This window comes from Mauremys mutica, chromosome 3 (assembly GCF_020497125.1).
Source record: "Mauremys mutica isolate MM-2020 ecotype Southern chromosome 3, ASM2049712v1, whole genome shotgun sequence".
Taxonomy (NCBI): Eukaryota; Metazoa; Chordata; order Testudines; family Geoemydidae; genus Mauremys; species Mauremys mutica.
In genome coordinates, this window is record NC_059074.1 from 202,814,262 (window position 1) to 202,837,471 (window position 23,210).

At 43.0% G+C, this 23,210-nt stretch overlaps 1 long non-coding RNA gene across 1 annotated transcript in view; it reads right to left on the reverse strand.

The window, feature by feature from the left end:
• Positions 1-12,339, reverse strand: part of LOC123366982 — a 128,109-nt gene extending 115,770 nt beyond the window's left edge. Inside the window, exons 1-2 of the long non-coding RNA XR_006578249.1 lie at positions 12,249-12,339; positions 12,083-12,142 (exon numbers count right to left, since the gene is read on the reverse strand). This is a non-coding gene — a long non-coding RNA (uncharacterized LOC123366982). The remainder of the gene's footprint in view (positions 1-12,082; positions 12,143-12,248) is intronic.
• Between the last annotated feature and the right edge of the window lie 10,871 nt (positions 12,340-23,210).

The following is a 23,210-nucleotide window of genomic DNA, read 5'->3' on the forward strand; positions in this document are numbered from 1 at the left end:
GAGAGGACCAGGCCGGTGGTCTTTCTAAATGCCAGTCCCTTACACTCTGCCTGGGATCGGTCTCCATGACTGAATACCATTTAATATCCGTTAAATCAAGCTCCAAAGGCAAGCAGAAAAAAGAGAACTAAGCAATTGTGACTATGCTTCATCTGAACGTGCATGGGCCAGATCTTCAGCTGGCACAACTCCGCTAACTTCAGTGCAGCTACAGCCGTATATGCCACCAGAAGATCTGGCCTACTGTGTGCAGGAATGGACAAACTTACTTGAGAATCTGGAATGAGTTATTTATAGAAACCTTCCTGAGGGGAACTACCCTTGACTTTCCTTTGCAGATAGATCTGCAAGAGCTGTGACAGGCACAAGTCATTGAGCCCCTTCTCCTCCTACAGCATTTAATCCTTCTCTCTCTCTGGTACAGCAGATAAGCTTCACTGGGACCTGCTATATACACAACATCGCTACAAGTCAGGTCACTTTAATTATGTAAATATCTGTTTCGGTGCTTGACCTCAGACCGCCAAGTTTTAAGATTTTGGCATCTTTTTTTTCACCCACTGTCTTTTGAGACATCCTGGCCCAGATTTTTTCCATTTTTTTTTTGAGCTGACTGTTGCCATCTTCTGGTAACTCACAGTGGTCAAACTTTAGGAAAATCTGCCAGAGGACTATTTTACGCTATCAAAGCTGCAACTCTTTTAGAAAGTTCAGCATGGTTTATTTTCGCTATCGTTCTTGTCATACAAATGTTTAGTGGCACTTATTTTTCATGAGAACTCTGATACCACTCCTGGTAGCTGATAAACATTTATAAGCCAAAGCATAATTCTACCTTAGGTAGACCCTAGAAAGTAAAGGTCACACTGTAAACAGCAGTATTTTTGTAAAGATTTTGTTCATGAATGTTTTGAATTCTTGTTTTCATTAAGTAAACGGCAGGCAAGAGATAACAGATGCCTAATTTCAAAGATCATGGTGATTATAATTTGGCACGCAAGGACATGAGTTGTAATGAAGTTTACAGAAGTACGGTCAGAAACCTTCACACAGGCTCCACATAAAAATTCAAGTGGGGACTGCTGTTTTATGTAAAGCAAATGCATTTTGAGAAAAATCTTTATCTAGTCACAAACTTTTATGGTGTGAAAGAGCAACACACCTCCTCCCTCCCCCCCCCCACACACGTTTTCCTCCTTATAACTAATCACTAACCTAGTACATTTTGTCTTAAAGAGCAGAGAAGATGGAAAGTGAGAAAGGCATTATATAAATATATGTCACACACTCATATATACATACACAAAGAGCAGGTAAGCAGGGCTACTGCTGAAATGTCTGTCTTGTTAAGTAAAGGGTTGGAGCTGCTCGGATTTACAACAAACTTCAGAGAATTTTTATTTTTCAGATCCACCCATTGTAATTAGACAAAACGCTATGATGGTTGCAAACTCCTGCATGCCATTTCTTTTAAAGTGTTTCCACCATATTTGTCTCAGTGCTCCCAAACAGAGCTCCCAGGCAGAGACTTCATTCCAATTTGAACCTTTTTAAATGTGCTTTCATGAGCTGTTGAGGTCAACCAGGTATATTTTATTCCTCTCATTCAGCTGCAGCTGCACAGCTCGCCACATGCCTGGATAGAGCGGCACGCTCTTGTTTTAGATCCAGGAAGTGGCATAGATCATGTGTGTGTTGCAGGTAAGCAAATGAACTGCTTGACGGTGTGATAAAATTAACTAATGAAAGTAATCAGATTAAATGGAAATAAAGGCGGCAATGTAAGTAGTACCACACTCCCTTTATGTTGAAGTAGTTTGTTATGGATCAATATCTTGTACTTCCTAGAGGGTTATCCTGTTTAATTGACCTTTTTGGGTACTACAAAGTGAAGCCATTGAGGAGCTGGGCTAGGAATCTGAGGAACACAGGAATGGCCAACTGGATCAGATCTGGGGTCCATCTAGGCAGAATCATAGCATTTAAGGCCAAAAGGAACCACCAGACTATCCTGTCTGAACTCCTATATATCACAGGCAGCCACCACCATCCAGCACCTGCATGCTAAACCCAACAACCGAAATTAGACTATAACATTATAGCCCACAGGAGACTAAACTGTTAGGTGCCACAAGCAGAGAATAGGAGGGACTGAAGCGCACCAGTGCCTTAGGCCCACACAATGGCAGGAAAATGATTGAGAAACACCTGGATAATTCCGGCAAGTGACCCATACTCTCACACTGCAGAGAAAGGTGAAGGAAAAAACAAACAAAAAGCAAACCCATGGTCCCTGCCAATTTGACCTGGGAGGGGGGGAAGTTCCTTCCCACTCCCACATGTGGAGATCAGTTTGGCCCTGAGCAAGAGCTTCCAAATGAGCACCTGAGAAAGAGAATGCTCGGTGCCACCCCAACCGAGATCCCATCTCCAGCCAGGGCCATCCATGGTGCTTCAGAGGAAGGAGATAAAAATATTGAGGAGGAGGGGGGCAGAATCCTTCCTGACCCCTTCAGGTGGCTGGCTGAAATCCCGAAGCACCAACTTTTAGAAACGTAAGACATAAATCAGAAGTGAACCCCAAGGCTTCTGAGCCCCGCTCCCTGCCCTCTGAAGCAACCCCATCAAACAACTACATTCATAAGTTTGTCCAGCTCTTTCTTAATACTAATTTAATTGTTTGCCCCCTACTGGGAGTCTGTTCCAGACCCTCACCTCTCTGAGGGTTAGACACTTTCTTCTAATTTCCAGCCTGAATTTGTGCATGGCCAGTTTGTACCCATTTATTCTGGAGCCAACACTGTCCTTTAGCTTAAAAAACTCTTCACCCTACTTGTTATATACCCCACTGATGTGTTTAGAGAAAGCAATAATATCCCCTCTCAGGCTTCCTTTTTCTAGGCCAAACAAGACAAGCTCTTCCAGTCTCCTCTCAAGATAAGCCCTCCATTCCCCTGATCATCCTAGTAGCTCTTCTCTGCACCTGTATCAGTTTAAATTCACCTGTCTTGAACATGGTTAACCAGAATTGTACACAGCACTCCAAATGAAGTCATACCTTGGTCATGTCAGAGACAGAATACTGGACTAACACCAGATGTTGCAGAGGAAGGTTATAGATTTATGTAATCCTGCCTTCCATTTTATAAATTTCTTGGGCTGGAAGAGTTAAACAGCTCCTCCATCAAATTTTAGATGGCCGTTATTTGCCGCAGTAACATTCAGGCCTGAGGCTAGTAATTTAGCAGTCATCTACCAGGAACAAAGATACAATCTAAATACTTAGGCCAGGAAGGATTATTTAACCATTATTGTCCTGCACCCGTTAGGAGTTGCCTGAAAAATATGACTAGATTGAGTCAGGTGTAATGAAACAACTTTCTGCCTTTGGCCTGAGAGTATATAATTTCATCAGATATTAATGATGGCAATTAATGCTGTATATTCTTGACACCTTACAGGGCTTTTTTCTGTATATTTAAATGATTTATTTAGTTAGAGCTGGTTGGAAAATGGTTTAATTTTTTCCACTGAAAATTTTGATTGAAGCCAAAACAATTATTTTCATCTAAATTTTCAGAGGAAAAAATTTGACTTTTAGTTGAAAAAGGGAGAACCTAAAAACCAAATATTTTTGGCCAGAACTGCTGAAGACTGATTTCCCCCCCTACACACACACCCCACAGAACATGCAGAAAACTAAAAACATTTCTGACCTAAATAAATAAATAAATAAAAACCCACCCTAGAAATGTTAAAGGAGAATAGACATTTCCTACGGAAAATATTGCATGGTCGAAAATCCAATTTTCAGTCAAAAATGTTCCAATGGCAAATTTTAACCAGCCTTAGATTTACTATTTCTGTCAACACCTCCATTATTTATTAATATGAGCACTGCCAAGATAGTCAGTGTTTAAGTGAAGCGACTTGAGATTTTCAGAGAGTGCTGTGCACCTGCCCTCTGTGGGGAAAAAAAAAAAATCTCAGCCCATTGAAGCTGGCTCAGGTTAAGCATCCCAATACTGAGACATGCAAAAAAATCACTAGTCACTTTTGAAAATCTTGGCCAACCAAACCTGAAAGGATGTGGAATGTGGGTAGCTCGAGGATCCCAGTAGGGAAATGCAAGCAGCCAGATTTGTGAGAAACACTTTCAAACTCAGAGGGGAAGCGTTTGGCTGGTCAGACCAGCACTCATAGCCCCAAGCCTGAGTTTGGCCATTTCAAAACCTCACTGGTTTAGTTTTCACCATATTTGGTTGGAAGAAACCTAAACCAACAACAACAAAAGTCACCTGGTGTGACCCAGCCAGTGCAAGATTCCCAACAATTTAGAAATGAACATTTCTCTTTAGTGTCCCTGGAAGTCTGAAAGATTGCTTTGGTTACCTGCTGGGTTTTTCCCTTCCCCCTGGTCATTCTTCCTTTCTTTGCTATGTATGTTAATTCGGGGGGGAGGTGGGGGAGAAGGGAATCATAGCCTAAGGCAACACACCTGACTGCTTCCCACCCCAAGGTCATTTACCATTAAATGCATGGGTACATTCATTCTTCTGCTTTTATAATTCCATAATGAGCTTGAACTGCAATTAACAAAATGATCATGTTCACTTTAACATGATACACCTGTGAAATAACACCAGGCTCTGAAGCAATGTTTCAGGTGCATGCATGCTTGCGCGCGCACACACCTCCCATATTTCAGCACAAGCCGGATACCCTAGTATGAGTTTGAATTTTAATTGATGCAAATGCCTATATGTGGGTATTTAAGTTCCCATCGGTTAGAAAGATTTCCTCATGGCACTTTATCAGCATTGGGATAGCAGTTTTTGTAAGTAAGAACCCAAAACATTCTTCATTTCTTCTGTTGTGGTCATTTGCCATTCTGGAGCTCATGGATTTTTATTGTATGGTAGGACAGAAGTTAGCACTATAGTCTCTTTTCCAGATGAAGCTTTTTAAGTCCCCTGTTAGAAATCGTTCATGTCTGAAACTTAAGAGGAAAAAAAAATACCTGCCAGAGACAACACAGGAGGCAACTAATCCATTTCTTCAGATATTGGCCATATTGTTTTAATGAATAATTAGCTCTTTAATCTGCATAATGCAGCTAATTTCCTACATTTGTAGCCAAATATAACAGAGAGAAATGCAAAACACATGCCCAAATAATTAAGTGGAGAGCAAAAACAATTTAGTATATGATATTAAGTATACAAAGACTCTGCTAAACTATCATTCTTCCTTAATTGCTTTTCTGGTTGTCCCAATAGATGAGATTTCCTCCGAAAGGAGGTTTGGTCCATTGTCAATAAGTGCACGTACCTCTTGACAATGGATATGTATTTATGGTGGAACAGCCTCACCCTGAATTCATAGGCAGGGCGACTAGTTTCATAAGCACAATTAGGATCTCAGTTAGAGCCTTTGTTATATAAGTGCAATAATCACTTGCAAGTCGCTCTGTAAAGGGTCTGTTCAGACTAGAACTGCCAGCCTGCCTGCATCACCTGCGGAGGAGGACCTGTGAGTATCCTCAGCTCTGCAGAAGCAGTCGCAGCTTCTTATCCCAAGTGGGTGATTCCCAGCCCTGAAGTGCTTGCATAGAACTAATCTGGGGCTTTGTGATGAGATGCATTGACCCATTTCAGGAGCTGGCAAGGAAAGGGTTAACATTCACCTTCTGAAGGATGGAAAGACCAAAGCTATAGAGCCTACATGCTATGACTGTCAAAATAGCAGTCAGGGGCGCTGGAATGGACGGGGGCGGGAACTTTTCACTGGCCGAAAGGGCAAGCGACAAGTGGGGGGAAGAGGGAATGAAGAGAAGCGAACAGGGAGTGGGGCCTCAGAGGTGGGAGGCGAGGCCACAATTCGGGTGCCTGTAGGCCCTCCCCCGCCATTTTCAGGATGCTTCCGTCGCTCCTGGTAGCAGGGCTCACGCAGTTGTGGGTGAATGAAGAAATCTCCCAGCACATAATGGGCCTGATCCAAAACCCACTGAAGTCAGGGGGAGTCTTTCCATCAACTCCAATCGGCTTCGGATCAGACCCTATGAAAGAAAGTGTGCTCTGTGGAGGTGGAGCTTAAGAACATTAAGATATACCATATATATTTGTCCATAAGCCGAATATTTTTGGTAAAAAAGCGACGCATCAAAGAGCGAGGGTCGGTTTATAAACGGGTCTACACCAAAATTTGATGATTTTTAAATGGAATGCTATGGAATCATTGAATTGAATATCTAATACATTGTTGTTTTGTTTACCTGGCACGTCTGCAGGCATGGAGCCCCTCAGCTCCCACGTTCCACTTTCCACAGCTCCTGGTGGCTAGGAACGGCAAACCGCAGCCACTGGGAGCTGAGGGGCTCCATGCCTGCAGATGCTCCAGGTAAACAAAACATCCAGGTCCGCTAGTGGCTTACCCTAACGGGCCAGGAGCCCCAAAGTTTGCCAGCCCCTGAAATATAGGGTCAGCTTATGAAAGGGTCATACAGTTTTTGCTATTTTTAACCTATCCATCTTGGAGGGTCAGCTTATAAACGAACAGGCTAGTGAACGAGTATATACGGTTCACTTTTCAATGGACAGATGTTGGATGCAGAAAGCCCTTTGGGGGTTGTTGATTTAGAAAACAGGTAGCAAGGAGCCTTTTAGAACTCAGGCCAAATTCCCAGTTTCGCTGCTTTCACCATTGAAACTCATGGCGTAACTGAGAGGAGAACTAGGTCTTCCGTTTATGTCTGAAAAAAGGGTGGGAAGTTGCTCGAAGTGGGCTGTAGCAATATGAAAGTGCTACAGGACACTCGCAGGCAGCATATTGTTTCCTGGGTGGAAATGTTTGGAAGTGTCGCCTCCTGGGGAAGCGTCTCCGAAGACAGGAGGCTGAAGAAGCCATGTTGGAAGCAGCCATAACAAAGCTGGAGTTTATTAATTCACCCTGTGTCAGACGTGAGATCTTATATGGCAGAAGATCCTAAATGTCCTGTTTTGATATTCACTGTAACCCCAGGAAGAATGAAATGGTGGAAAGATACAATTTCTTTACTTGGGATCAAACAGCTGGAGAGGGTATAGCTCAACAGAGCACCAACTTAAAAGTGCTAGCAGCCAGCTGCAATTTTGGAAATATTAAAGACAGGGGACTGGATAGTGCGTGGGATGTGAGATTTGCAAAGCCAAGAGTGGTTGCCGAGGGAAGCTGACTTCACTTTGGAGAAAAGCTTGGAGATATGCAGGCCTGCAGAGCTGTCCAAAGAGAGGCCTAGACGTCTGGAAGGGAAGTCAGTGGAAATTGTCCATGCAGTACATAAGAAAGAGAAATCAAAACCAGATACAACATCAGTAGATGGCAACAGTTCGGACACATGCAGTTACTGTGGGAGAAGACATAAGATAGAAAGAGAAATGCCTGGCTTATCGGGAAAAATGCCAATATCTGTGACAAATGTAATCATTTTGCAGCCAAGTGTTTGTCCAGCAGGAAGAAAAACAAACCCAAGGTACACACAGTAACCAAACAGAGCAACAGTGAGTATAAAGGACGTTATGTGGGTGACTGAATAGTGGTAAACACCGTGCAAGAAGACCCTAGTAAGCACTAGAAACTGTTATATGCAGCCATGTTACCTGGGAAGAAAGTGATATGATTTCAATTAGATTGTGGCACAAAGTTGTAACATTATCCTGATCAGTCCAGTGAACCCAGACATACAGTTGGAAGAGACTAACCTGCTGTTAAAGCAATAAGCTTCTACATTGTTAACGCTGATGGGGGAAATGTAAAATTAAATTAAGAAATCCAAGGTACAGAAGAAATACAGACTGGACTTTGTGGTCATAGATGATGAGACAGCAGTCCCCCTTTGGGACAGCAAGACTGTGCAAGCCATGAACATGATAGAAGTACAGTTCCGGAACATAATGAAAGTGGATAGCAGGGTGACTGAAGATACCTTGGATGGTATTACTTGAGATCAGGATGTGATACAGAGGGAGTATAGAGATGTGTTCAGGGAGACAGACTGCTAGATGGTGTTTATAAAATAGAGATTGACACCAGTGTGAAGCCAGTTAAATTGCCAAAAAGAAAAAAGTACCCATTGCATTACTACAGCCACTGAAAGACGAACTGCGGAACCTACAGAATCGTGGAATTATACAGCCTATAGAGAAGATCACAGACTGGATAAGCAGCCTGGCAGAGGTAAGAAAGCCATTCTGAAAACTGAAAATATGCATAGACTCAAAACCTTTAAACAAAACTTTGAAATGGAACCATTTCCCTGTGCCTCCATTTGAGGACATATTACCAGATTGGTCTAAAGCGAGACTCATTACAGTGTGCGATGTAAAACATGGATTCTGGCACAGTCGAACTGGAGGAAGAATCCAGTTACTTGACAACCTTTGCAACTCCATATTGGAGATACCGATGGACCGTAAGGATGCCAGTGGGAATCAGTCTGGCACCAGAAGTATTCCAGACCAGTTTGACCCTGACGGGAATCTGGACAATTGCAGACTATGTACTAACGAGGGAGAGAATGGGGACCCAGAACAAACACAATGAGCTCATGACCACAGTTTTTACAGAGTCGCAGAGAAAAAAAATATTAAATTGACCTTAGACAAGCTCAGGTTGAGAGCAACTGAACACTATACACTGGACATTTGGTGACCTTCAAAGAGCTGAAAGTAGACCCAGAGAAAGTGAAGGCAATTAGACAAAAAGCCAAGACTCAGTGACGTTAAAGGAGTCCAAAGATTTCTGGGATCGGTGAATTATTTAGCAAAGTTTTGCAACCAACTGTCTGAGAGCTGTGAGATCCTAAGACAGCTGACAAGTCGAGACACCTTATGAGACTGGACAAACCAACACGTGCAAACATTCTGGAAAGGCAAAGAGATGATTGGGAAGTCTCCCATTTCGAAATATTACAATGCAGAGGAATCCCTGATGCTGCAATGTGACACATCTGAGTCAACTACCACTCTGTAAAGGGGACAATCTGTTGTGATTGCAAGCAGAGCATTGTCCATAACAGAGAAGGCCTCTGCTCAATTTGAAAAAAAAAAGAGTTGTTAGAAATAGTCTTTGGAATGAAAAAAAATTTCACCAATACTCTTATGGTTGCACCGTAAACATACAATTTTACCATAAACCTCTCAAAAGCATTTGGAGAAAGCCGTTACTCAGTGCACCCAAATGCTTACAGCAGATGATGATGTGACTGCAGAGGTACGATGTACCAATCCAGTATTGTCCAGGCATAGACCTGGTGTTGGCAGACATCCTGAGCCATGCATACCTGCCAGAACTCAGCAAGGAGGAGTCTACAGAGGCCAAGATGGAGACAATATATATGGTGCAGTCCTTACCTATCTCAGAAGAAAGGCTGAGAGAGATACAGAGGAAGATAGATGCTGCAGACATTGAAATTCATGGTCCTACATGGATTGCCAGCAATGAAAGACTAACTACCTAAAAAGAGAACACCATTCTGTCAGATAAGAGATGAGGTGTGTGTACAGACTGGCATTATATTTTGAGGAGAAAGAAGAGTTATTCCAGAAGCTCTTAGGAATGAAAGAAGGCACAAAGTTCATTAGTCACATCTGGGAATTGCAGGTTGCTTAAGCAGGCACTTTCCGTCAGCTTACTGTTTCCGGGGGAGAGGGGGCGGGAGGGCAGTGTTTGGAGGCGATACCTCCTGGGAATGGCCTGAGAAGCCATGAGGCTGAAGAAGCCATGTTGTGAGCGGCCACAATAAAGCTGGAGTTAGTTAATTAATCTTACTGTCGTGAGATCTTATATGGCAGAAGACTCAGAACAACGAAGCATAAAACACTGGCTATGACAGTCAGCTGGACTTGAGAAGAGGCAAGTCCTAATCCCTATCTGTACCAAGATGCACTTGTCCTAGGAGAAGGTTGTTGTGATTGCCCAGGGATAGTTCCTTCACTGGCATGTAACTCTGCCTAATCAAAATATTGTATGCAGTGTAGTTGTCGCCGTGTTAGTCCCAGGATATTAGAGAGACGAGGTGAGTGAAGTAATATCTTTCATTGGCCCAACAGAAGTCACCTTGTTTTTCTAATAGCCAAAATCATTTGGGAACGATGTCAGAATACGTTGGGTGCATCTCTTGGTCATCTACCTTTCTATCTATGGTACTTATATGGCTCTTGTTGCCACAGTATCTGAGCAGCTATCTCCTCACAACACCTCTATGAGGTAGGGAAGAACAATTATCCCTGTTTTACAGATGGGGAACACAGAGACTATTGGATGTTTAAAGGTATTTAGGTGCCTAAAGATGCAGATAGATGCCTAGTGGGATGTTCAAAAGTACCTAGGTGTCTAACTCCCACTGAAATTGTTGGTCTGGGTTTTGTCCCAGTGCCACCATGATTTCCACACTCCTGAATTTTCCCACAAAAAGCCCTACCGGTGCAAACACTAGTTCAGTCATACTGGTTTTAGCAACGTTAGCATGGGCAGCGGGTATCATAGGCGGGGCGAGGTTGTACCTCCCCAAACAGCCTGGCATGGCCCTGCCCACGCTCCACCCCCAGGCTCCCTCCTTCTATTCCCGGCATTCTGCAGCTGCCCTGGCCCAGGCTGGCTGAGGCTGTTGCTGGCCGGCCTACCGTGGGGACCTTGGGCAGCTGGAGCTCAGGCCGCGCTGCCAGCCAGGCTCTGTGGCCATGCCGCCCATTGCACCAGGGCTGGAGGCTGCAGTGTGGGGTGCTCTGGGCTCCTGTGGGGATGGGGGTGCATAAGGGGAGGGAAGGGGACTAGCCACCCCCAATGGCATTTCACTGGCCACCCATGAATGTTAGGAATATTTTGTAAAGAACCTCCTGAACAGTGTGATCACTTTTCTGTGTGTAAATCATGAGTCTTGTGCTATTTGGTGTTTTTCTCCAAGCCCCATCTCCTGGAGTCAGATAACTACGTGAGAATTTTCATTTCCACTTTTAAGAAGTCAGTCACCAGCCCTCATGGTTGCAGAGAAAAACCTGAAAGCATAAACCTAATTATTCAGCCACTCTCATGATTTTGGGGGGGACCAACTTCATGATTTTTGAACACTTGGTGGTGGGCAAAATACCGCTAATGTAGACAGACACTGCAAACCCTAATAGCTGTGGTTCACACGGGTTTCAATTAACTTTTTCTTTGCTTCTGGTGTGGATGAGTTCACAGCCCTGGTTTCACTTTCAGTTTTGGAGTTGTTAAGGCTGAAACCATGCAGAAGTGCCAAGTTTCACAGTCTTTTTCACATAAAATCATAAATCCCTCCCCAGAACCCAAGGCAAGAAAGTGGAGGAACAGGCAAGCTCAGAAGGGTTACAAACTTTGGTAAACCTGGACAGCATTTGGGGTTTGTAACAAGATACGAAGTGAGGCAGGATGGTTTGTGGTTCTGTTACAAAAGTCTTGCCTAGGCCCCAATACAATTAGAGTTAAGCACACATGTAAGTCTCTGCAGGATCAGGGCCCCAGGCAAAAATTGTAATGTCATTTTGATGGTGCTTGTTTGTTTTTCTAGTGAAAGAAGAAATAAATAAAATCTTTTCTGGAAGATTAGGAGGCAAATATTTGTCTAGGGTCATTCTAACCCTCTTTTGTAAATAAGTATTTAGACAGGATTCTTTCAGGTTGTATGTTTGCATAGAGTTTTAAACCACATATTTACCAGGCAGAGGCAAATGAGCAAATTTAGAGGTGTGAAAGTACATGAAAATAGTTACATGGCCATCTAAGAGAAATCCTTCTGAAATTTCTCCAGGGAAAATAGTTTTATGTACACATTACGGAACAACCATATGTCAACGTTTAATATCTTGGCTTTTGGGGGAATAAAGTTTAACCAAAGTAATCAGAAAAATCTTATAAAATAATAGCCACTGTCCCAATTTCATTTTAAAACACCAAGTGGTTTCAGTTGTCACAGGTAACATTTGAGTAGAGTTGAAAGCATAAACAGAGAGAAAGGCTCAGGGATTTGAACATGACACTGTAAAACTTTAGAGGAAAAAGATAGTAACAGTGAAGTTCAACATACCTTTCAAAATTCAGAATGTACAAGGGAGATTGAAGAATCTGCTACACAAATCTTTGGTCCCTGGAAACAAATTAGGAAAGGACTTAGTTCATGTAAAACTTATAAATGGTATCATAAAAGATTAATTTGGGGCCGTATTTGAAACCCTTGTTAAAAACCAATTTACTCCATAAAGTAATCCCATTGAAGTCCGTGGGATTACTCATAGAGCAAGTTGCCACTCATCATCAGTTAAAGGTGTCAGAATCTGGTCTTCTGGCCACAAAGTGGTCATGTGATACACCGGAACACGCATTGGTGACAATGGGCCTGACGTTCCCACTGAAGTTAAAGACACCATGACCTTAATGGAAGCTCTTTAGCACTGGGGCTATGGCCTAGATCCTCAGAGGTACTTAGGATCCAAACTGCTTTTGATTTCAATAGAAGTTAGGAGCATAAATACTTTTGAGGATCTGGGCCTGTCCTCTTACTCTGTTTGTACAGTGAGGCCCTGTGCGGGCCTTCTAGGTATTATTGTCATGTAAACAAGAAGGGTGATATGCAGCATCAGACCCACCAACAGCAGGCAACTGAAATGATAATGCCACCAGCCTCTTATCATCGGTAGATCTCAGAGCACTGTACAAAATAGGTCAGTATCATTATCCCCATTGTACAAATGGGGAAACTGAGGCACGGAGCAGGAACGTGACTTGCCTAAAGTCATCCCAGTCTCGTGCTCTAGCCAATAGGAAACACTGCCTCCAAAACACTTTTCTGACCGAAGTCCTATTAAGAGTAGCAGCCCTGTGTTGAACATGCTCAATGTTCAACAGACCTCTGATGACCAGTTTTGGGAGTAAGATTGGTGACATGTAAAAACTGGTTATTGATAACTGCTCCCCTTTCCTTCCCAGCTGATACATGACTGAAGAGAGTAACAAAAATGTCAGTTCTGAAGGAGCCTTGAATCTCTGAAGTGAAATAGGGAGAAAACAAACCACTTATTAATGGAATGTTAAGATTGTGAATTAAGCCCACAAAAGTCAGGGAACTCAGGAATTAAGGCTCCCTCGGCTCCTCTAACCCTTCCCCTTGCCCATGTGCATTATGGGGCTTTCATTGCACGATCACATAATACTGAGCAACGGGACATACCGTCAGTTATGTTGAACAGGGTGTATGGCTTGTTATGAAGTCAGGCTGAATAAATGCAAATGTTAATAAGTAGTCATTTTGTCTTGTAAAAGTTTAATGTTCACTGTAAAAAAAAAATGGCAGAACATTATGGAACTTAAATGAAATCTAAATTAAATGAGCTTTTCCCGCTAATAAATATTTTGTTTACAGGGTTTTTGCAATGGTGTTTGTCTCCCTATGGGCCCAATTGTGTACCGTGAGTAACTATCCAGGCTTGTGCCTATGTGTGAACAAAATCTCTCTTTAAGAAGCCCTGACCAAACTCTGTGGTGTAACGAGGACTGTGTTGGAAGTGCAAACTATTGCTTTTAAGGGGTTTTCTGGCTCTGCTTGCAGGGAGCTCTGTATTGAAGCTTCTGTGAGCAGCTGCCAATTTATAGCCAGCCTAAGGGTAAGGTGGGCTCAGTTGTGCCTCTGTTTTAGGGAGAAACCTGCTTCATCTTTCTCTGCTTTGGGGTTCTTGTGCACTACACTACAGGGGCGATAGTGGCTATAGCAACCTAACCCCATAGTGTAGACAAAGGCTACAGCAGAAGGGGTTTTTCTATCGCATTAGGGCCACCACCTTTCCAAGCAACAGATTCTGGGTCGACAGAAGCATTCTTCTACACCAGGGCTTATGCTAGCATATCTGTGGAGCTGAGAATATGAATTTTTCATTCCCTACGCTAAATTGAATTACATTATGGTCACTATGACAGAGTGGTTCAGCTATCGCTACCTCTTGGACCAGATCCTGGGTCCATTTAGGACTAAATCAAGTTGCCTCTCCCTTTGTGGGTTCCAGGCCTAGCGGCTCCAGGAAGCACTCATTTATGGCATCCAGAACTTTTCCCTCTGCATCATGCTCTGAGGTGACATGTACCCAGTCAATATGAGAATAGCTGAAACCCTCCATTATTATTATGTTTTCTGGTTGTGTAACCTGTCTAACTCCCCTTAGCATTTCACCATCACTGTCACCACCCTGGTCAGGTGGTCAGTAGTATATTCCTTGCTATACTCTTGTTCACGGAATTTCTGTCCAGAGAAACTCTATGCTACAGTTTGATTCATATTAGATTCATCTTATTTGATGCGATGCTTTTGTTTAACATATAGCACCACTCCCCCACCAGCACGACCTACTCTATCTTTCCATTATATTTTGTACCTTGGTATTACCATGTCCCATTGATTATCCCCATTCCACTAAGTTTTTGCAATGCCTATGATATCAATATCCTCATTTACTGCCAGGCACTCTAGTGCATCCGTTTTTAGTATTTAGACTTCTAGCATTTGTATGTAAGTACTCGTACATTTTGTCAATATTTAGTTGCTTGCCTTCATGTGTATTGTTTACATGAGACTCTTACATTCAACTGCTCCTCATTAGCTCCTATCTCTACTTCACCAATTTCTTTCCTATCCTCTCTACTAAGATACAGAGTTCCCCCCTCTAATAAATTCATCCCTAAGGGATGTCTGCCCAAAACGTGTGCTCCTCCACACCAGTTGGCTTTCCCCCAACCCTTACATTAAAAAAATCTTCTACACCCTTTTTCATTTTATGTGCCAGAAGTCTGGTTCAACCTCAGTTTTAGGTGTAGACCAGGCCTAAGAAAGAAAGGAGTGTTATATTCCAACTTTTCAGGAAGTGTATTTGTTTTTCTTTAACTTCTCTGTGTGTGAACACATATACATGCTATGAACATAATCTCTGTATCCCATGCCTAAAATGTGGCTAGCTATATCTTTGGGACCCAAGCCTATAAGGTGCCGAATACAGTCTACTCTCATCAGCCTGAGTGCAAGTCATCAGCACCTGTGTCTATGTATATCTAGCTAGATACTTCTGTGGCCCCTCACAATCATTAATTAATGTATCCTCTTAATGTCCCTTTGAGGTATGGAAATATTTCCCCCCCAGTTTTACAGACTGGGAACTGAGGCACAGGGAAACTAAAGCTGTAATTTTTCAAAGCTTCCCAGTTAATTAAAATGGCTGGGAACCAGGTGTCCAAATTGTTTAGACAGCTTTGAAATCTCAGCCTAATTATCTTGCCAAGGTCACACAGGGAGTCTATGGCTGACCCCACATTCCCAGGCCAGTGGCCTAATCACTGGAACCATCTTTCCTTCCCAACCTAATACTGACCAGACCTTATCCACATCTAAACGAGTTACCAAAGAAGGAAAGCTGTAAGTATTGCCACCTTGCAGAGCAGAGCCCTTATGTATCTGGCTCTGGGAAGGCTTCCCCGGCAGGAGGAAAAGCATTTTGCACAGATCACCAGTCCCAGGCACTATCCGTATGTACAATTGGGTCATATTTCACAGTCTCAATGAAGCTCTCTCTAAGCTGCATGGAGCTGAAGCAAATTGGCTAGTGCACAGTTCCACAGAAATGCCTTGTGGGTATCCAGGGTAACTACAGCCCCTCCTAGAAAGAGAAATCCATGGCCAAGAGTTTTGAGCACAACTAGCTACTTCAGGTGCATCAATTCTTGGGGACACAACTTGAGAGGCCTGATTTCCCGAAAGTGCTGAGCACCCACCCCCTGAATATCAGGCACCAGAAAGGCTCTTACTTTGGGCACTCAGGAAGGGAGGCACCCAAAAGTCACTAGTTGGTTCTGAAACTCTTGGCTGACATGCCTATGGGATTCAGCCCACCTTAGCAGCCCACAGAGGAATTGTGTAGCAGTCGCCCTCTGGTGTCAGAGGATGGCAGTGTGGGTGTCTTCACCTCAAACACCCTTGTGCAGCCACTTTGGTCCTGCAATGGCCTGGTTCTGTCCACAACTTAGCCCTCTAGCTAAGTCACATCTAGTCTGGATCCTTTCCAGGGTAAGGAAAGGACAACTAGAAATCCAAACTTCCCAACAAGAAATCCTTTCACTCCTCTCAGGCTACCTCTCAACCCATCTTCTGGGCTGTTCTCAGCTGCACCTGACTGGATAGTATTTGTGTTGGAGCTTCTCTGCTCCTTCCTAGGGACTAGTAGGGGTACGCAGACCCACCCTCTGCTCTGGGTTCTGACCTAGGGGCCCTGTTTTAAGCAGCTAAGCCTTGCTCCTGCTGCTGTTTTCCTGGGCCACTTCCCACCTCCAAGCCCCTTGTGCTGTTTCCCAGTAACCTGTGGTTAACGCAGGCTCTTCTCTGGTTCACAGGCTTCTTTCTAAGTCCCCATCTGCTCCTTGTTCCTCCCCTGGAACGGTACCTCACAGCATCACCACACTGGGCCATGTCCCTTCTCCAGGGACTAACTCCATCCCTATTGCCCTTTTCAGACGACCTTCTCCAAACCCTTCCTAGGCAGAGAGACTCCTTACCTCCACTCTCCTGGATCTCCTTCCTGAGCGCATTCTCCTCTCTTGCACTTCAGTCTGCCCTGGCCCTTTCACAGCTGTGCCCACTAATGGTACTTACGCCACCAGATCAGGATCAGCTGGGGGATAACTGCTATGTCCTAGGCCCGGCTGAGCCTGTCTCCCTTAAATCTCAGGGAGATTCCCTGTGCCTCAAGAGTTTTATGGCTTACATTCAGTTTGCATAAACAAAGTGTTATGAATGAAATGTTCTCTCTAAACAGAATAATAACTCGCAAGGCTCCTCCTGGGCAGCATGTTCAGTGAACAATGAGCAAAAGTTTTTTGGGGGGGAATGACGATGCATATGGCCAATCACTTGGCTGGGAGAAGACGACTTGCGATAAGGAAGCTCAGAGCTACTTTAAAGAAGGCCAGATGGAGCAGGGATGGGGCTAGAGTAGGAATAAAGAAGCTCAAAGGCACAGAGCTGCCAATCCACAAAGGTACTTAGGTGCCTAAACCTCAAACTTAGGCTCTTACGTCTCAGGTTCAGGTTACATCCTCATTTTAGTCTCCACTGCAATCCACAGAACTCCTGCCGAACCCTGAAGGCACCTACGCGGTCTCTGAGCGCACCTACTGGATCGGGTCACATCAAAATCTGGCTGCCATCGCCCACCTTAAATCTCTTAGCCAGTGGGTAGATCTCTTACCTGGGAAGCCGGACACCCAGTTTCAATTCCCTCCTTTGCCTGAGGGGAGAAACAGTGTGAACAGGGATCTCTCACCTCTCAGGAGAGTGCACTAGTCACTGGGCTATGGGATATTCTGATGTGAGGCTCCCCTCAGTCTCTGTGGATAAATCATAAAAGCCGGGGGCAGGGCTGGACCTCCCAGTAGTAGGATTTCCAAGAGGGAACCTGCTCTGTCAGAGGGAGGGAGACCAGAGATTGGAAAGTTCTCTTCAAAGTAACCCGGAGTCTGGAGTGGGCCCGGCAGAGTTCCTGTGCTCACAGGGAAGGTGGGGTTAAAAGCTCTGGTACCAGGGAGCTGTGCGGAAGGGGCTTGCATCTTGGAAGAGCAGGAGAGGCCTTCAGGGAATGGGTCGGCTCCTGCAGGAGATCCAGACTCATGGGAAAGGACCTGGGAGGGGCCCCTCCACACCTGCCAGGTGGAAGACCTGACTGGAGATACCTCTTGGGTGGTCAGAGGCTAAAGCCTAGGAAGGAAGAGGCTTTAGGAAGGGTCTGGTTTATCTGCTTTATGTTGAACTCTTTCTGTTCAGAAAAAATAAACCCATCACTGAAGAAAGGGATAGAAATTTTAGTGCTTTGAGGAGCTTTTATTCATTTGCCCAGTGGCTTATAGAGGGACACTCAAGACATGTATTGTGCTTCTGTAGAGTTTCCTCTAACAAGACAACTGTCTTACAGAGACAGATACAAACGTTTGTCCAATCGACAGTCAGGAAAATAACCCATTTTCAAAGACAGGAGGCTCAATGGGCACAAACAGTTTCTCATCCCTTTGTGCCACTAGCCAAGTAACTATCATAGTGGGTGTGAGACAACACCTTATTAACAGGTGCAGAAGTGAGCTTTATAACACTCCGCCCTATTTTCAAAGCTGAACATTTTCATTTCAGTCGGCCTTGAAAAATTGTTTGCCCCTAAACATCAAAACTTAAGAGTTAACACATTAACACTTGCAAGAAATAACCACAAAATATCTAAGGGAAAATATATTAATCTTTTATCCTGTTTTTATATTAAAAGCACCTACCATCTACACCATTGCCAAACCTGAGCATTCAAAAGTTGTGAGATGATTTTTAAGTCTAGGGAAGGTGTGGGTTTTTTTTGTTTTTTTAAGTTGAGAGTTCTTTTTCTTTATCATCTGCTTTCTGTGCCTATAGGGTGCACTTGGGTCATGTTTTCAAGTTTTCCTCTGCAATCAGGAGGGCTAAAGGTTCCTTTTTAAAAAAACTGAAAGCTGAGATTCTTATGTTATCATTTGACTCCAGGAGCTGGAGCTTTAAGATAATCACCAGTTATTGCCGGACTCATACTATTCTGAGTCCATGCTTCATATATTGAATACGGTATCAAAAAATCTATATAGCCATTCCTATGTGATGTGTGTGATGAACAAGAAGAAAAGTATCAATAAAGGCAGCACCATTTTACCATAGAGGCCTTTGCACTTATTCCTCATCTAAAGTTATTGGGCCCAATTATCACTGACTGTAAGATCCCTTTACCCTGCCAGTGCTAGGATAAGGGGCATCTGTATAAATTAGGGTCTAGCCCAATATCAGCAGTTTGTGACACCAAACTAGCACACTGTGGATATCATAATGGCAGATGGAGGATTAGAATTCGTCGTGATGAAGAAAAGAGCAAGAGCAGATGAGTTCTTCAAGGGAGATCCTGCTTTTAAGCAATGGGTCTTTTCATGCAAATGAAGGAAGGAGGGAAAAAATAAGAGCAGGAAAATATCTGAATTGACCTTAAACAGAATGGGGTTTTTTTTAAAATGTTTCCATCAGTGGCGCTGATGTTTACAAGAAATAGTACGTCCCCTGTCTCAATTCCTAAAAAGTCAGTGACTCCTTTGGTTGATTAAGTCTCATATGAAATTATCAATGAGATATTCTTCCCATCCTCCCCTTGGCCTCGCCATTAAAGCTTCAATATGCCCGTCTGTATACTATTGATGTGGGAAAGAGCATCATACCACAGCCATTCTATGCTTTTGAAGCCTGTGGTTACACCGTCATTATATCATAGAACATTTGCCCATCACTTGGATGTAGAGAGTGCTATAAAAATGGTTTTGTGCAAGTTCCAAGCTCCTGGAGTTATGCCCACAGCTACTTTAAATATAGATGAGCTTTCTGGCTTCCAAAGCTTTGTTTTAATAGGATGGGCCAGATCTTCTACTGGTGATGTCAAGGGAGCTGTGCTGATTTTTCCCCCACCAAGGATCCAGCCAAATGTTTCAAAGTTCTGTTTACATGTTACTGCCAGAATAATAATTTTAAAAAATCCTGTGCTTTTATGTAAGTGCTGCTGAAGTTGGAGGCTTTCTGGTTTAATGAAAGACATTGAATGAAACAATATCCTGCAGTTCAAGAAAGGCCTGAGAACCCTCCCTGGCCTTAGAATTACTATTCAAACTGAAGTACAATCTTCAGAGGTTTCTTGGTGATCTCCCAGAAAGACCTTCTTAATTTAATCTCTAATGGGATTAACAGCCTCATTAAATTGTAAATCTGCCATCATCCAGCTGTTGTGGGAAACTGAACTTTTGGAATCTTATCAGTTTACTGCTGTGATCCTTCTACCTGAAGTAGTTTAGAAGCTTTAAGTACTTTCAACTTCAACTCTCTTCCTTGTTCCTTCCCCAGCCCCCGAAAAAATCTCAGCATGCACCTGTTGAAAACTACAAACAGGGGGGGCAAGATCCACAGCTGGTGTAAATCAGCATAGCTTCAGTGGAGTTCAGGGAACTATGCCAATTTACACCAACGTGGGACCGGACCCAGTACCTCAGCACAACATCCAGTATAGTTTCTACACTGAGGGCTAAGGATGTATTGGAGGGCTACCTAATATGGGATCTGTGGAGTCATAAAACATACAGCCCAGGGCCACCCCTCCATGCAGGTTGAGGACGACGCTGATCCACTGCAGGTTTTCTGTCTCTGTAAATTGTCAGGAGTTCTCTAATCTCTATTCACCCAGGGCAATACAAGTCCAGACAAGTATCACAGCTGAGTGCATTCAGAGCAGTATGTAAATATATATGCAAAAGAGTTTTGGCCTTCAGACTTTTAGCATGTTACAAAGATGGTCCTTGGTCTTACAAAGCCTGTCTCCTTTGATATAGGATGTACAATGGGCCCAAATTCAGAGTCGTTAATCAGGCAACATTCCTACTGAAGTGAGGGGCACGTTGGCTGCAGCAAAGACTGCAGAACCAGGACCAAAACGTTTACTTGATAGTCTGGGATCCAGGTGACCAGTATAGAAGAGTCACAGACAGCACTACCTGTTTGACTAGATTTCAGCATAGATGAAAACCCAGTGCTTGCTGCAGGTAAGGTCGAGGTACAGGTAACAGAGGGTTAACACTGCCAGGGAAGCAAAGATCCAATCTACAATATTTCTCCCATCAACTTTGTCCCCAGATTGGGACAAATGTGACAGATGTGTGAGACCCATTAAATTCTATTACATTTCTGGAATTTCTTAGAGAAACAGACGAGTGCTTTAAAGTACAGTCAAGTAAAATTAGGTTCTTAAAGTATGTTAAGCAAAGACCAGGGGATTTCTTTAAAATTAAACAGTGGTTTAACAGAAAAAAAAAAAAACCAAAACAAAAAAAACCCACAACAGCCACAATTCTGACATACTGTGAAACTATGAAGGTCCTGCATCCTTCTGCATTTAGCCTTTTTTGACCCCTGTGTAACTAAAAAACAAACAAAGTGATTTGTGCCTGTAAGAACCATTTATTACTTCTTTAAAAATACATCTTTAATACTTTTTGGCTTTTACTGGTATTTCAAGCAGCTTAAGTCGATGAGGAACAAGACTTGTGGTTCTCATGCACTCCTATATTGTAAGAACACAACAAACCAAGTCTCATAGCAGCAGTCTGCCCTACCAAAGGGAAAAGGTAGCCTTTATATTTAAAAAAGGCATATTCCATATACATAATGAGATAAAATAATACTTCAGGCAAGATACGGCATCTTTACAAATGCCTTTTCAGGCTTGAGTTTTTCCTCTGCTTGTTACTACAGAAACCATCTAGCAACCAAAATCTAAGACAGACTCCACCCAAAACAGAGAAAAACAATATAGACACAGAGTAGGCTTTTTTTTTTGAGGGGTGGGTGGGTGTTAAGGAAAAGTATCTTACTGTGCAAAGGATAGGAGTATTTTGCATGTAGTTGAAACAGCAAAGCTCTGCTTACAGATGGTAGAAAGGAAAGCAGTGAATGAGTAATGAGCAATGAGAAATGCGTAATGCAGGATGAGAATATAATTTCCACACATCGGCTGAAGAAAGGTTTACACTCTTAAGCAATAAAAACAAACCATTAAGCCAGACCTGCACTGTCAGGAAGTATAAAACAGTTCTTGAAACTCTGCAGTTACAGTACAAAAGCTTTTCATAAACTTTGTTTCCTGATCTTCATTAAACATTAAGATCAAGCTGCCATATGGCAATTAGCTGCCTCCTGAAATCAAATAAAAAAAAATCAACAATTTAGGAATAGTTGTACAGTAAAATAGTTCAATAATTATTCACTCCTAGTGGTGTGGCAAAGTGGGTCGAATGTAAAAGCAGTCCGGATGAGCTCCTACTTCATAGTCAAGAATACAATAAGCAAGTAGCTTTCATATCCAAGCCTCAAAGATTGATTGCATAAAAGTGAAAGTCAACTAGAAGCTTAAGAGGGGTGAAAGTAAATAGTACTTGGTGTAGGCATACGCCTAACATACCAGCAATGAAGACCTTGCTGTATAAATAAGGTCATTTACATGGATCTCACACATATGTTTTTATATGTTGCTGACCTCTGAACCAGACTGAATTCTAAGCAAACTATTTAGGTTCGCTAGGGAAGCGGTTCTCAACCAGGGGTATGTGTACCCCTGGGGGTACGCAGAGGTCTTACAGGGGGTACATCAACTTATCTAGATACACCGCTACCTCCATATAACGCCACCAGATATAACATGAATTCGGCTATAACAGTAAAGCAGCGCTCTGGGGGGGCAGGGCTGCACGCTCCCGTGGATCAAAGCAAGTTCAATATAACGCGGTTTTACCTATAATGCGGTAAGATTTTTTGGCTCCCCAGGACAGCGTTCTAGCGAGGCAGAGGTGATTTTGCTAGTTTTAAAAACAGGCTACAGAAAAAGCACTAGCAAAGTCAGTGCAAACTAAAATTTCATACAACGATTTGTTTATACTGCTCTATGCAGTATACACTGACGTGCAAGTACAATATTTATATTCCAATTGATTGATTTTATAATTGTACGGTAAAAGTGAGAAAGTCAGCATGTTTTCAGTAATAGCGGCTGTGACACTTCTTTGTATTTTTAGGTCTGATTTTGTAAGCATGTAGTTTAAGTGAGGTGAAAGTTGGGGGTACTCAAGACACAGACTCCTGGAAGGGGTATAGTGGTCTGGAAAGGCTGAAAGGGTCAGGGATACTAGGCAGAGATGCTGATCACTTCATAGTTGGAGAGGTGCTTATTTGAAACTTACAAATAACGATAACATGCCTGTCTTCCAGGTTCACCACACATAGAGATTACGTCAAGTAATACGCTTGCTAATGGAAATTTAAACACTGGCTGATTAGAAAGGGCAAGGGCAATGGTATGGCTTCTGTATCTTTTTTTTTTTTTCTCATAAGAGAGAATTCAGAAAAGACAACTTCTATTTCTTCTTGTAGAGAAAGAATACTCTAAGGACTGTGTAAATAGCACACTTTTGGTATTGAGGAGGCCGATTTAGCAATTGTCAATGGACCCAAAACTCCAATGGGACTGTCCGAGACTATTTTCCAGAGTTTAGTAGTGGGTCCCAATTAACCTTCAAGACCAAATTCACTACAAATCGAT